Source organism: Triturus cristatus, chromosome 1_2, assembly GCF_964204655.1.
Source record: "Triturus cristatus chromosome 1_2, aTriCri1.1, whole genome shotgun sequence".
NCBI classification, from domain to species: domain Eukaryota; kingdom Metazoa; phylum Chordata; class Amphibia; order Caudata; family Salamandridae; genus Triturus; species Triturus cristatus.
This window is the reverse complement of record NC_140580.1, coordinates 88589285-88605098: the sequence shown is the minus strand read 5'-3', so window position 1 is coordinate 88605098 and position 15814 is coordinate 88589285. Positions and strand designations below refer to the sequence as shown.

General features: G+C 48.3%; 1 protein-coding gene across 8 annotated transcripts in view; it reads left to right on the top strand.

The window, feature by feature from the left end:
* TACC2 (transforming acidic coiled-coil containing protein 2) overlaps positions 1-15814 on the top strand; it is a 392567-nt gene that overhangs the window by 56358 nt on the left and 320395 nt on the right. For 6 of the 8 annotated variants that reach the window (XM_085602576.1, XM_085602617.1, XM_085602609.1 and 3 more), the window contains exon 1: positions 14598-14729. The exons of the other annotated variants lie outside the window; for them this stretch is intronic. The gene's annotated coding sequence lies outside the window, so the exon portion shown is untranslated. Of the gene's footprint in view, positions 1-14597; positions 14730-15814 lie in introns of those variants that run through there. 8 annotated transcript variants of the gene reach the window in all.

Sequence of the window (15814 nt, the reverse complement as noted above, 5' to 3'; positions counted from 1 at the left end):
AGGCAAAGGGGGACTCCTCCCTGAGTCCCGTCATCAGAGGGGGTGGATTGGTGCCCAAATGGCACTAAAGGGGCCGCCCACTTAGGGTGGCCCGCTGCGTGGGCCGCGGGCAGCCGCATAGTTTCCCTCGCTGCCCCAGTCTCTGCACAGTGTCCCTCGTGATCTTCAGTACGTGGCCCAGGGGCGCTGTCTGCAGTCTCAACAGTCAACAGCACAGGCACAATCTAGGCGTTTCACTTGCCACCCCTAGCAGCCACGAGCCCCCGGTACCACGAAGTGTTGGCATTAACGGGTGGTTGGGCTAAGGGTCCGTGTGTGTAAGAGCTTTACAAGCATTTCACTCACTTCCAATGAAACCTCTCTGAACCCACCGAACAGGCCTGCTCCCCCAAAACACTCGCTGGGGCGCCCACCCGAAGGGTCGCTCACAGGTGGTTGCAGGGACGGCGTTTAGTGCCTGCTAAAGAGGGCATGATACACAAGAGGGGGCTAATGGTGGTTCTGGTGCCCATTCACTCCCTGTCAGTGCCAGGGTGCCCACAGATCGGGGCATGCACACCCAAGGCAAAGCTGGCACAACAAGGGTTGATATCTTGGTAGCACATGACGGGTTTCCACGCGGTCAGCACTTCCTGGGTCCGTGCATGCCCAGCCTTTCACCTCTCAGCATTGCTCGAGTCAGAGAATGGACAGAGGTGGTCCCTGGTGTTCCTGGTGGGGTGAGGGGCACTAGAGAATTGTACAGGTTCCCTGCAGCGCAGGCAGGGACATAGATAATTCAAGCATCTATGCCACATTGTAGGCAGTGACTCCAAGCTATTGGCGTTGCGTCCGGGTCCTGACACCCCATCTCTCCTGCGCCATAGCCTCATTTCAGGGGCAGGTGGGAATCACAGAGTTGGGGCTCTAGGGACCCAGGCAGGCGCACGCGGACCTTTTTCCCTACGATGCTGCCTCACACACAAGTGAAACGCATTCCACCAGGCACACTCCTGAATGCGGCCAAGGTAGGGTGACCAGGCATCCCGGATTTGCCAGGACGGTCCCAGTTTTTCACCAGCTGTCCCGGCAGATTTCAGGAAATTTAGCTCATGTCCCCATTTTTAGAGAGGGTTGACTGAAAACAGCGGGAGGTGATTTTAAATGTTTTACAAATCTGGGATAGTTGCAGTTGTTTCAAGAAAGCAATTTAATTAACAGACAAGCTACTGGGTTTAAAAATTGCATTTTATTTATGTTCCTAGTGCCTATTCTGTGATTATCTGCTGATTAGCGCTGTCATTCTGTGCGCTCGCTTGAAGTAACATTTTAGTCCTTCTTCTATTTTTGTGAAATATCACGGTTTTTGGTTTTAAAATTCTGGTCACCCTAGACCAAGGCCCACACAACCCATGGCACACACAAAATGCACACACTCCTTCCACACATACCCTAGCCACACGTGAGCAACCAGCCCATCAAGGAAGACTGGAGAAGCTTCTAGGTAGGGAGGCCAGCAGACACCTTCGCGTGAAGGACACACGTCCCTTCACTAGTAATCGTGTGAAGGGACAGCCCCACAAAGCCCGGTTAAAGAGAACCGTACTCCTTCTCTTCAAGGGGATGCACTATGGGTGTCCCAGTGATCTCTCTCCACCATTCTGGGCGTGTTATCCCATTTTAGCATGAGGTCCTTGTCCCCATGCACAGGAGTGAAATGAAAACAAATGACTATAGAAACAAGCATTAAAAATGCAATAGGTCTCGCCTTTAATGAAGTTAAAGCCATTTGCTTCGCTATACAATATCATTAGCAAAGCAAATGGCTTATCTTAATTAAAGGCGAGACCTATTGCATTTTCAGTGCTTGTTAAGTTGGTAGCAGCTACTGTGCTGGTTTTGCTTCTGCCTTCCCCTCATACCCTTACCAGACCCCGTTTAGCTAGGCTAAATGCTGTTTTGTTTCATCTCGTTCACCTGAATCTCAGAATAGCTGTAAAGAGGAGTTCAACTTGGCTCTCGGTTTGGTCCCCCCTTCCCTGAGGATTACGGATTGTTATTGCGCTATACCAGAAGCTCTTGGCATGCTAGAAAGGCACCCTCCGTTGCTCTTTGTTTTGATGTTGGTGCAGCCCCGCTCTGGGAACGGTAAGCCGTCTGCAGCGGCAGAGCTTGTTTACTACTTTCTACTCCGAATAACATGTCAATAACTCGGTTCCTACCCTCGCACCTTCCTGTTGGCTGGTTGTGGAATTCCACCTTTATGTCTGTCTGGACCATGGGTTTGGTTGTGCTGGCCTGTCTGTCAGCAGGAGCATCCCACAAAGATGCAGTAGTATAGTAGTACCAGCAGCTGCAGAGGTGCCGTGCTGCATGCACAACGCACTTTTTTCAGGACCTTTAAAGAGTGTTAATGCTGCAGACATCCCCCGGCTTCTAAGTCCTCCCTGTGATAAAGTAAAGCTACTTGTTGTAATTATTTCGGTCAAGAACGGAGAAGGCGGCCTTCCCGTGAGCCTCAGCCCCGCCCCTTTGGAGACCACGCCACACCGCATGCAGACATGGCATGTTTAATTACACATGTCTGCAGCAAAGCAGGAGAGACTTTGTGCTCCGCACACACTTGGCGTGGTTGCTCTACTGCTGTGTGTTTAGGATGATGTGTTATTGTGTATAAGGGGCCACAGAGGGATGGGGCACGAGGTTGCAATGCTATGTATATTGCTGCAGTTCTATCAGGCTGCTTCCACATAGCACGATGTATGCTGCTACTTATTAGGGAAGGAGAGGCACAAAAGCCGGGGCGTGTTGTGTGTGTTTAAGGCCCATTTGTGATGTTAATGAGGTGCTTTGTGTGACGAGGCGCACTGGGGGCGGACAATGGTTTCACACGGAGTGAAGAGTGGGGGGGTGGGAGTGACCCCGTCAGTGATGTGACAGTGACAGAGAGTGTCAGAGGCAGGGAACGGGGAGAGGAGGGACGGAGGGTCAGGGGGAGGGTCCATTGCTAGGACACCAAAATGCAAAATGGCGTTGGGCTGTCCACAGTCCCTATGGACTACAGACACGCGTTTCTTGTCTGCTATGGACAAATGGCAAGAGCAGCCATGTTTGTCCATGCAGACGCGTGCACGACAGAATCAATTCCAAAAGGTACTTGCAATAGCGAAAGCAGCGCATGCGCTGCTTTAGCTAGGCGAGACCTAAAAATGACCTTCGGCATAAGAGTCCTAGGTTCCGCTGAAACACCCCTTCCTCGCGTCTTGAATTGAGTCCCTGTGTATCAATTCGACTGTACAGCTTGAAGGCTCCGTTTATCAAATACACTGTCCCACACTCAGCCACTGTGTATCCAACATCCTCCTCTCCTTGCTACAAGAAGTCCTTCTGTATCAGACATCGGCTGCAGCCCCAAGCCTATGTTTATCAAACATACTCTCCAAACTGAGCTTCTGTGTATCAAGGATCCCCTTCTCCATAGACGTGAGCCACTGTGTATCAATCACATCTCTCTCAGCAGAGTGGGCCACTGTGTATCAGACACATCTCCCTCAGCAGACTGAGCTACTGTGTATCAGACACATCTCCCTCAGCAGACTGGGGCACTGTGTATCAGACACACCTCCCTCAGCAGACTGGGGCACTGTGTATCAGACACATCTCCCTCAGCAGACTGGGGCACTGTGTATCAGACACATCTCCACCACTCCCCACCTTGATGCATTGTGTATCAAGCACCCCTCCACTCTGACACTCTGTGCATCGTGGGGCCCAAGTGGACCAATGCAACCACTGAAGACGAGTGTGTTTCACACAGTAAAGTTTCTTTCTTCCAAGATTGGTAAACGCGAGCTGTGTGCCGATAAACATCTACCTGTGGCGCCAAAGACATCTCTTGTGGTGAACGTGTACTCTATAAATACGCCTGTCACGTCATTAAACACCCTTTCCTCTCCACGCCGAATCACTCTCCACTCTGAAACTCAGCAGGGAGAAATAAAATAACTCGGAAGGGTACGGCGTCAGGATCAATGTGGGGGATTCTGAAGACCGGGAGAAAGTTCACTGCTGATCTGGGCTCAGATCGCTAAATCCTCGCAAGGCAGACTTTGCATTATATCCTCTTAAGTCGATAAAAATAGGTACGACTGGAGCATGTTAACGACTGTTTCACATCGCTGTAGTCGAGCAGCATTAAATAGTTTGATTAAAAAAACATGTGCTCGTTAATCACATTTAGTTCGACCTGTTGGCCGAGCACTTCCTGCGCTTTTCTCCATGACCACGAGGTGGGGCTATTCCCCTACAAGTGGTGCGCTGCAGAACCAGGAAGCACTCCAAACATAGAGGCTTATTTACAAGCCCTATGCGCAGCTGGTGCGTCACTTTTATCATGGGAAAAAGTGGCGTACAGACAGCGCAAGGGGCTTGTAAATAAGCCCCATAGAGACCTTGGGGAAAGGAGGAAACTCATAGGGTCCTATTTATGAGCCCTTACCCCGCCGTTGCGTCGCTTTTTGTGACGGTGCAGTGGCGTAAAATGTGCGCCACACTGCTCCTTATTTTCAAAGTGACGCATCTAGGCAGATGCGTCACTTAGTAAACCCCTGCGCTACATTATACCTGCATCAGGTATGTTGTATGCAGGGTGGGCGTTCCCCCGTTAAAAAGGCTCGTTGGAAATCTACGAGATTTCACTACACCACTTCTAGGACAGCACTGCGTCAAATCCTTATGAAGAGTGAGTGATGCAGGCCCTTTCTCATGGGCCTTGCCCAATGTGAAAGGACACATTGCTGGAATTGTGTCTGATTTCAGACACACCCCAGCAATGTGCCACTTTTGCAACTATAGATACGTCAGGAATACTGAAATATCTGTATATCCTTGGGACATGGAGCGCCGTACAGTAAATATGGTGCATCCATGGTGTTGCAAGTAGGGCGCATTGAAAAGTGTTACATCGTTGTTTTCACATAGCGATGCAACATTTTTCATACATGAAACTCATATAATAGCAATAGGGTGAGGTGTTGAGAGCAGAACAGGTTATGGTGAATCCATTGGATCGCTACGCATTTCACCTGCATGCCTTTGAAATGAGTATTCAAGACAGGGTAGAAAGTGCTGCTGCCGACCCAGTGACCCCATGACTGGTGTGACCCTTCTGCCGGTCGCGGCTTTTCATTTCAGATGAGATTGCATTCTGGGGCTTGTAGTTTTATTTTTTCAAATACTACCCATGAGGCTATGCGTCCCATCGGGCTGTTGAAGGCCTTGTGGTAAACATGGCAAGTTCTCGTTACAGCTGTACCAGTGGCGGCTGGTGACATTTGAAAGTGGTGAGGCATATAAGCTCTGGATGAGTGCCCGGTGGCGAGCGAGTGTAGCGAGCAAGGCTGACCATCATAACAAGGTTTGAGGGGGGTTCTTCCCCCATGAGAAATTTTGAAAAAACAGTGGGCAAATTGTACATTTTTAGGCAAATTTGCGAAAGCAAGAAGGTTAATAAAGCAATTTTTAAAGTGTAGTTATGACATCAATAAAGAGATTTCATGTGAAAAATCCAGAGGGCAAACAAGACAGGTGGAAAGAAGGGAACAGGAAGGATGTGTTATGGAGTGATCCCAGTGAATGCAATGATCTTCTCCCAGGAGAGAGATATGAGAGATATTGTATAAGTGGTAACCAACCTTATGTGCCTTTTTGGGAAGGAAGGAGCAGGAGAGGGAATGCTTACGACTCTTCTTTACTGATGGTGTTAGTGACTAGGATTTAAAGAAGTTGAAGAATCTTTTACTTGTAACAGGCTGTCAAAGAAACAATGTCTAATATCTAATAAAAATGGTACTAAAGTTATCAACCTTGGAAGGATGAAACGTGGAGTTGACCTAGTCAGGATTCAAATCCATCACTTATAGGCCACACCAAATGTCAGCAGTGAGCCCTAAATGCTCGGGGGCACTGACTTGCATTCGACTAACAAGGCAACCTTTTTTTCCATTTCTCTTCAATGTTTAGCAGAAAGTTGTCATAAATTAACATCAGACCAACTGCTGTTCCCTCTAGATTCAAAGCTGGCTATCTTTTTTTTACTACAAGCGAATATCTTCCTATCTGTGGAACTCGACTACAGAATTACAGCTTGCACACGAAAAGCAGTTTGGCAGTAAGAGTCTGTGCTCTGGAGCCTCCGGTGATTACATAAAGCGCTGAGCGCACACAGCTGCCCGCGGATCACCAGGGATTTACAGAGAAGGGCGCAGTGCTTATTTATTCCACGGTTACCCAGGCGCAGTCACGTGCAGCCTAAGTTCATATTCCAAATACAGGGTCCGACAGTGAGAATATCTGAACTGTCACCGTGAGGGCCATTAACTCACATATCTGTCTTGGTAGCATCGAGGCACAACCGTTCAACTAAAATGTAAACAACTCATGGACACCGACTCCCATTTAATCTGTACTTCAGGAACTGGCTCGGATTCTTATGTAAGCGAAGGCCTGATGGATAAGACGCGGAAACCTATGTGCTACCCTTGTGAGTCAGATGCACAAGCTAAATCATGGCCGGTCCTAGGACTTTTGGGGCCCCGGGCAGAAAGGAAATGTGTGAGGCCCCCCTAATTTGCATACAGTGTGCAATCACAGAAAATGACATCATAGGAAGTGCAGTGGCAACTGCCTCCGAACGGGGGTGGTGGGGTGAAAAAATAAGTAAGTAAGTTACCTTCCCCGCTGCCGCCGCACGTCTATCGTCCGTCCTCTTCTCTCAGCACCGGAAGCACTCAGGCTCCCGGACTCTCCCAGCCAATCATGACTCTGCATGAGCAGCTTCGACATTGGTCAGAGCGGCCTGTTTGGCCACTCAGGCAGTGCCTGGGAGCCTGGGAATGTTTTCTACTGAGTTGTGCAACACAGCCAGGTGGAGAGCGTGCTAAGTGAGCATGACTGTTTGGCCAGCCCAAGAGGCCGGCCAAACAGTCATGCGCACTTAGGGAGTGCAAACCACTCCTCACTCTGTTCTGGTGAGCTCAGTCCGCCCCGACCTAGCTCAGAGAACCGCATAAAAAAATTCAATGATAATAACGTCTTGTTAATTTTTTTTTATTTTTTTTTGCACCAGCCTCCCACTTGGACAGATTGTGTGCTCTTGGGCAATCACTTTTCTGAACATATTGCTGTGCTCCCTTTTTGGCAAGATTGGGAGTATTTTGATTTGGTTTAAAAATTGCTTAAAAGTGTAGGATTACAACATGGACTACGGGCTTGATTACAACTACGGCGGTCCTTTGGGACACCGTAGTCACGGAGGCGGTCTACCCACTGTATTACGACTTTGACGGTTGGACTGCCACACCACAGCTGCAACTGCTGGGGATCCGTGTTCCCGCATAGGTTGCGCATCGTTCGGAGGCTGCAATATGCTGGCGGTGCCGCTGCAGCACCACCAAGCATATTAAGAGTTGCCTCACCACCAACTTGTACATGGCGGTGAGACTGCCATGAAGAGGGTGGTGGTGAGATAACAGAGGGGGCTCTAATAGGGCCCCTTGTGCCTCTGTGCATGGGGGTGTGCATGCAGGGGGGCACATTATGTGCCCCCCTTGTATTTTTGCACCCCCAGTTCCTGCACAGGAAGGAATGCATAACATGGTGCATTCCTTCCCGTGCAGGAACGTATTGCGGTGGTCCCACAGTGGTGCCTTTCTAAGGCTCTCCTATGAGCCTTAGAAAGGCACCGCAGTGGGGCTGCTGCAGCACATTCGCCTGCCAAGGATTATAGTTGTAATATGGCAGGCGGTGTGAGGATGGCTTTGGCAGTCCTACCGCGGAGCGCTGGTGTGGCGCTCCAAGGGAATACTGCCAAAGTCATAATCAGTCCTTAATATTACCTGGGAGAGAAGTGCTCAGTCACATGGTATATTCACCTAATGCAATATAGTGGTAAATGTATAGCCAGGGCCACTGAAACAAAGCAATTGTATAGCCATGGTGGTTTTCCCATAATTATGGATTCGCCACATAATCCAACATCTGCTACAGAATCTACAGATTTTAACCCAAAAAATGTTTCTTGCTCAACCGGTTAAAAAGTTACTAAGACCCAGCAACACGTGTTGCCACGCAGTGAAAGGCCCATTCCAAAGGTTCACTGGTTACCTATTTGTTGCTTATTACTATATTTGGGTGTTAAACTGATACTAATGAGGGGCAGACTATGCACCGACAGTGTTACCAAGTGTAAAATGAGAAAATAATGAAGTAATACTATGACAAAATGTACTGCATTACACTGCATAATTTGTTTTTACCACATAATCTAGTGAATTCTACTGCACAATTTGCCCGTCCTCTTCTGTATACTTACCGTTCGCCCTGTGAAAAGCCTTTGAACCAAGTAGACGTGTGTTATACTCTTGGCTCTACTAATTTAATCAACTGTTTGTTCCTGGGCAAATAATAATCTCCCGGCGCCACTTTACTTATTATTTCCATAGCTACCTACAAATGATTGTGAGGCCTTGGGCCTCGCAGTGCTACATCATAGATGTGAGGTCCAAGGCAGGGGGCCATAGAGGTGCGGCGCCCCATGATGGTCGGCTGGGCGGGGGGGCCCTGGGCAGCTGCCCACGCTGCCCATGCCTAGGGCCAGCCCTGAGCTAAATTATAAAATACATTGTTGGTTCTGTTTTGAAAATCAAGCTTTCAGGCTGAAATTAACTAGTAAAGTAAGATGAAAATCAAAACTTCAGAAGTTAATCTGAGTCGAGGCAGCAGCCTTATTATATGGCGATCACGCCATGCACCTGCTACACGAGAAACCAAATTGATGACATGTCACTGAGTATAAGCGCGTGCTGCATATGTATGGTTAGCGCTGCACGTATAAAACAAGAACCTAACGAAGGTTTCGCAGGCTGAGCCCCAGCTCTTCCTATGCCGTAGGCTACAATTGTGAACATGTTACTGGGGGTTGATAACTGTACCGCCACAGAATCAGTCCCTGCACCAAAGGGACCAGTGGCGTGGCATAGCCAACAGGGACCCCAGTCCAATAAAGAAACATGGTTCAGCTGCCCATTGTCCAGTTGGCCTTACCTTCAGCAAAGCAGTTTCAATTCGGCAATGCATTCAGTCCTTTTCCCTAAGGGCCCGTGCTCCGAGCTACCTCAGAGGCAGCTTTTGGACGGGATCACGTGATGCTAACGACGTGAACCCAACTAATCCCGCAGCTTCTCTTATGATGTTTTAAGCATGATGAGAGAAGCTGCAGGATAGGATGCTGCAGGCTAACCTAGCGCTCCTTGTGCGACTGGGAGCCTGCGTCTGCAATCCACTGCTATTAACACAGATGTTGGATTGGTGAGGGCACAAGTGTGCATGTCGGGCTGGCCGTCACAAGACAGCTGACCAATCTGACATGCGCACTTTGCACTTTAGATGTCATCCCTGCTGCAGTGCTGCTGCCACTCAATCAGTAGGAAGGAATCATCCTCGCCCTCACTAACCCAGTGGCACGCACTGACGCAGATCATATTGAATAGCTGGTTTACTGTTGCACTTGCAGCAGGTGGGGTGATGCTCCTCCGCCCAAGGGAGGAACCGCCGCTGAGCTCTACCCTCAGAAACGCAGGTGCTTTTGAAGGTAAAGCATTGAAAACTCTGTGGGGCTCGATCAGCGGACTGGCTAGTTCTCCTTCACCCGGACAGAGGTCTTTCTGAACCTGAAATTGGGGAAATGTTCGAGCTTTTATAGAGATTCCAACCAAAACACCCACAGTGACGTCTGAGGATCCATGCGATTCTCCTAGTACGGAGTAGCTTTCTACAGTATCGTAAGCACTATTGAAGGGACCGCCTCTCAGATGTTCTGAATTGAGAGGTCAAGGTAGTGGTCATGGGGGTGTTAATGTCTGTGAACACATCTTCTCTGTAGGGACCTCAGAATTGCTATTCGTAGCGCTATAAAAAGCAGGTGGTGCGGTTACCCAAACCAGTGGTATTGAATAAGGACCTCAAGCTTGCACAAAGAACCCTCTTACAGGTTCCATCTGTCTCCACAGACTCCAAGATTCCAGGACACCAAGGTCTGGCGGTTCCCCTTCTACAGACCTTTCTAAGCTAGTCCAGTGGGTTCACTTACACTGAATTGTGACTCCAAGCCCTAGGATGCATTACAGAGACTGATCTGAATGGGGTGGCCTAGTGGCTGCATTTCCCATTCTTGGTTTGGCTACAGACAGCTTTGGCTACTTGTCAGTCCTTATGTTATCAGTACTTTAAAACATGCATAGTGGGCTTTGGGTCTGCCACAAAGAAGCCCTTCTTGCTCACCTCATGCTATTATCTCTGTAGTGTATTGTTCGACCTCTTAAGAAGTACTTCATTGCAATGTAGAAAGGGCTCGTTTACATCTAAAAAGTACACTCAATCAAGCACAGTCAGTATTTTCTGTCATACAGGCACTGAATATCTACCACTACAATTTTGGCACTACATGTTCGTTACCACCAAAATATTCTTGATCACAGCCACATTACGACTACCACAGTTACTACCACCATTAATCATATTACCACAAATCACTGCCATTACTACCACTATTACCACCTCTAACAGCATTTCAACAATCATGACTGTCAGCACCACCCCCACTACCACCAACATTACCACCCTTACCATTAGCACCACCATTAGGATTACCACCAGCACCATTACATGCACCACCTTTAACACCAAACCCAATTCCAACAACACCATTGTGTGTGCGTTAGAAGTGATAAAACAAACATTGGCAACCTTGCTAAGTTTGGTTTAAAAGTGAAAATACAAGCCAAGGCTACTTAGCCAGCGCTTGTTCAGGCTGTCAGCGCTTCAGGTACAATTTCACATGTGGAAAGAGTAGCCGCGTGTTTCTACGGGCGCTGTGAGGAGGAGATGTGGTCCTGTTGGGTCGAGTAGTATTGCTTTACACACTAAAATAGAGGATGTATAGCAATCTATCATAAGTACATCAAGGACATTCAGAAGTTAACTCACACACATGCATCGATTGCATTTTCAGAGACGGAGTGTATATATATATATATATATATACACTTAAAAAACCATAGGTTTCACACATGTTATAGTTAGGTGGACATTTCACTCGTAAAAAACCAATGAAATTCCCCCGTTATAGTTAGTTCAGATAACTATAACTCGCGCGTCCGCAATCCACTGCTCATGACCTTACATCATTCATGACATGGTCAGTGGCATCACTCATGACATCACTGATGACATCATCCTTGTGATAGAGTGGCGGTCGTGCGAGTTATAGTTATCTGAACTAACTATAACGGGGGAATTTCATTGGTTTTTTACGAGTGAAATGTCCACCTAACTATAACATGTGTGAAACCTATGGTTTTTAAAGTGAATTTGCAAGGTTTTTTAAATGCTAATTCCTAACTATAACGTGTGTGAAACCTATGGTTTTTTAAGTGAATTTGTACGGTTTTTTAAATGCTAAGTTATGTATGTATTATTATATATATTTTTTTAAGGTTTTTCACCGTGTGCGCACCATGCGCGCACCCCGCGATTTTTTGAAAGAAAATAAAATGTTTTTTCACCTTTCGGGGTCCTTCAGGGACCCCCTGACAAAGGCTAGGGGGTCAGGAACTCTCTACCCTGCCCACTTTTCACGTTCGCCACCTCTCTTTTTCAGTGTCGCACCCAAAACAAACAAAATGGCGGCCGACACTTCCTGATGTCGACCGATTCGAACGTTGACTGACATGTAACCACCAATCAGAATTACGCTCGCGCACGTAAAGGTGCATGCACGGTGCGTGCGCGGTGCGCGCTTATAGATATTAATGTACTTTTAACTGCAATTTTCTCAGGAACTACTGTACAGATTGACTCCATATATGCAAAAGGCACATGCCTGATCTGAGGACTACCTCTCTGCCAAATTTCAAGTAATTCTGTTCAGCCGTTCGGGCTGTACCTTCGACTAAAGGTCCTGTAGGGAAAATGCATGGAGAAAACATGTTTTGGGACCCCCCTTTTTTCTCGGCTCCCGCTTGACGAATCACCCCGAGACTTTCAGGGTAGGAGCTGAGCAGAGCGCCCCATTAGTTTTGAAAATTTCGCGAGGATTCATCTACCGGCGCCAAAGTTATTCAAAATAGAATTTTTAGATTTCCTATGGAAACTCGGTCCTAACTATAACTATCTACTGGCGACTGCCAGTAGATAATATATGTGTATATATATATATTCACTGAAAAAACCATAGGTTTCACACATGTTATAGTTAGCGGAAATTTTACTGATAAAAAACCAATGAAATTCCCCCGTTATAGTTACTGTAGGCAACTATAACTCACGCGACCGCAATCCTCTGCTGATGCTAATACTGTATTCTTCCATACATTTTTAGCTATACATATATTACAAATATTTTTTTTTCATAAAGACACATATGTCATCAGCAGAAGATTGCGGTCGCGTGAGTTATAGTTGCCTACAGTAACTATAACGGGGAAATTTCATTGGTTTTTTATCAGTAAAATTTCCGCTAACTATAACATGTGTGAAACCTATGGTTTTTTCAGTGAATTTGCAAGGTTTTTTAAATGCTAATTCCTAACTATAACGTGTGTGAAACCTATGGTTTTTTCAGTGAATTTGTACATTTTTTTAAATGCTAAGTTACTTTACGCCATTCGTGGCGTGCGCGCCCACTTAACGCAGTTCGTTCCATGCGCGCACGGTGCGCTTCGCGCACCGCGCGCCCACTTTACGCAGTTAGTGCCGTGCACGCACGGTGGGCACGCGGTGCGCTACGCGCACCGCGTGCCCACGTTACGCTAGATGGGCCATGTACGCACGATGCGCTTCGCGCACCGTGCGCACATGGAGGACATATGATGCACTTCGTTTTTAAAGGTAATATTTTAATTTTTCGCAATAGTTATAAGCCATGCACAAATGGTGCCCTTCGGGCACCATTTGCACACGGGGTGGAGAGAGTGTGGATAATTTTTTTTTTTTATATTTTTTTTTTTTATATTTTCGTTTTTCAACTTCTGTAATTCTGTTCGGCCGTTCGGGCTGTAGCCCTGTCTAAAGGTCCTAAGGAAAAATGCATGGGAAAAACGCGTTTTGGGACCCCCCTTTTATCTCAGCCCCCGCTTGACGAATCCCCCCGAGACTTTCAGGGTAGGAGCGGAGCGTAGCGCCCCACCTATTTTGAAAAATTCGCGAGGATTCGTCGACCGGCGCCAAAGTTATTCAAAATAGAATGTTGCGGATTTCCTATGGAAACGTGGTCCTAACTATAACTACCTACTGGCGACCGCCAGTAGGTAATATATATATATATATATAAAGTCTTAGGAAAGTTAACGCCACTTCATAAGGACTATAGCTCAAACAAGGTGCTCTGTGCGCAGGGAAAGAGGTGCTCATGCAGTGTGCACATGCGTGTGAAATAATTTGATACACATGAATAAAGCATGTTGGTATGGCCTGGCTACACAGTACATACATGTATCTGCACTGGGCGGGTACAAGGTACCATATGCTTTGCCCCAATATCGTTGTGCAGTGCAGGGGATGTGATGTTCAGTCATCTAGTCAAGTCGTCCTCGAGACAGCATTAAGGAGACGCCCTCTTTGTGAGTGTAAGGTGACAGAGTCAAAGGGAGTCTTATCAGGGGCTCCGTGTGGTCGCCTTGAAATCCTAACAGATGTTCCCGCTGGTCGCCTCCGTTTGATTAATAGGAGATGCACACATTACTCAAGAGAGCCAGCTGACTAGATGATTGGATGTCACATATAGATAGATATACGTGTCGAAATGTCAACAAACTATATGAACTCACCTGCACTATATGGCTGGAATGGGATAAAGCAAATGGATTCTAGTACTGGCCAATAAAATACATGTATGTGCTGTGCAGCCAGGCTGTAACAACTGTGTTTAACTTTTGTTGTATTCTTTTAAGCGCATCTACACACTGCACAAGCACTTCGTCCATCTTTCATTGCACGTGGATCACTCGTTTGAGCTATATTACTTATGAAGTGTTGTGGTGCTAACTATAGCAAGAACAATCTATGCGTCTGTGTGAATTAACTAACCCTGTTGATTGTTACTTGCTGTGAAGATTCGGGCGCTCCTTTCCTGGAGGGCCATACTGATGAAAGGTCCGAGTGGACGAGATCCGCAGAGAAGGCAGCAACCTTTAGAGAGATGACAGGAGAACTTGGGCAGGAGAACAGGGGCTAACAGGACAGGAGCCGCGGATCTCCGCGGGACACCCTTCTCGAATGAAAGGCAGCTGCATGGGTTCATTGTCCGGGCACAGATGGGCAAAACATGCAGGTGAAAGTTTTAATGCAGCCCTTTATCCTTGCGGGGTCGACATAAAGAGTACCGCACTACTACCGCAGCACTTAATACTGTTTCGAGTGTTGTGCATAATTCCCACCCCTCCCCCTTTCAGAGAGGTGCCGTCCCTTATCTGTGTGCTCTCACACGGTGCGCCCCCCTCGTCCCCCCAGCCTGTGCCCCCGCCCCTCGGAGCCCTATTTGGACAGTCCGCTGGTGTCTGCACCAGACTCTGGGGCTATGGGGGTGAGCAATGTTCCGCTTGCAGCGCTGTATAGTGGCTGGCGCCGAGGCAGACCGAGGGGTCAATGCACTCGAGGAGGGAAAGAGCAGCCGAGCCTGCCCTCCGCTAGAAGAGGTAAAGCGCTGCGAAGAGCTCTCGCGCTGGAGGGGAAAAGTGCAGGGCCAAAAGGACGCCCACATTCACAGCTGATACGGGAGACTTGGGGTCTGTGTGGATGCCTCAGACAGACGTACAGCCGCGCAGGGGGCGACAGGGAGGTATCCAAATGTTTGCCACAGGAGAGTGAGAGCTCAGGCCGCCTTTCCCCTCATTGAAGCTGGGGCCTCGGTCTTAGACCTGTCTCCGTAATATCTCCATACAAGGCCCGCTGCAGAAGAGCGGGGGGGGGGGGGGGGGGGCGCTGCTGGGAGCCGGGCGGTGTGTGAAATACAGGACACTACTCTCCCTGACCCAAAAACGGTTGGGACTGCCCCCATTAAAACCCCTCCGAGAAGTGCTGGCACTGCCCTGTCAGACAGTGGCGCAGTCCTGTTTAGAAGCGCAGGCAGGTACTGTCCCGGTAACTCCCGCTTCCCTACAAGTACTGCTGGTGCCGATACTGTACCGGTGTCCGTTCCACCTTTACCGCTTCTTTGTGACTCTCGGCCTCGTTGACCCGAGCTGTCGCACTGTTTACCTTGGACAAATGGGGCGTGCTGCTCTTCGGATCTGGTAACTCTCCCCAGTGCGAACAGCGCTCTGGCGGGCAACACTGGGGACGGACGAGAGTGACGGGACGGGAGGCCTGGTGCCGGTCCGGAGAGTATGGTGTGTCACTGTCGCTGCTGTGTGCACCTAGTGTTATGTGTCTGTGTTACTGTTCTGTGTGCCCCTAGAGTCTGTGCGTTTGTGCTGCTTTTCGGATCCGGTAACATTCGTCAGTGCGAACAGTGCGAACAGTGCTCCGGCGTGAGTGACGGTGAGGCGAGGTCTGAGGCCGGAGTGTATGGTGTGTCACTGCTGTGTGCAACTAGTGTTGTGTCTGTGTGCACCTAGAGTGTGTGTATATGTACTGCTGTTCTGTGTGCACCTAGTGTGGGTTGGTGTATCTGTGCTTCTATTCTGTGTGCACCTAGTGTGGGTTTGTGTGTTTGTGCTGTTGCTTGTTCTGTGTGTACCCAGTGTCTGTGTGTTTGTGCGTATGTGTTGTTACTGCTTGG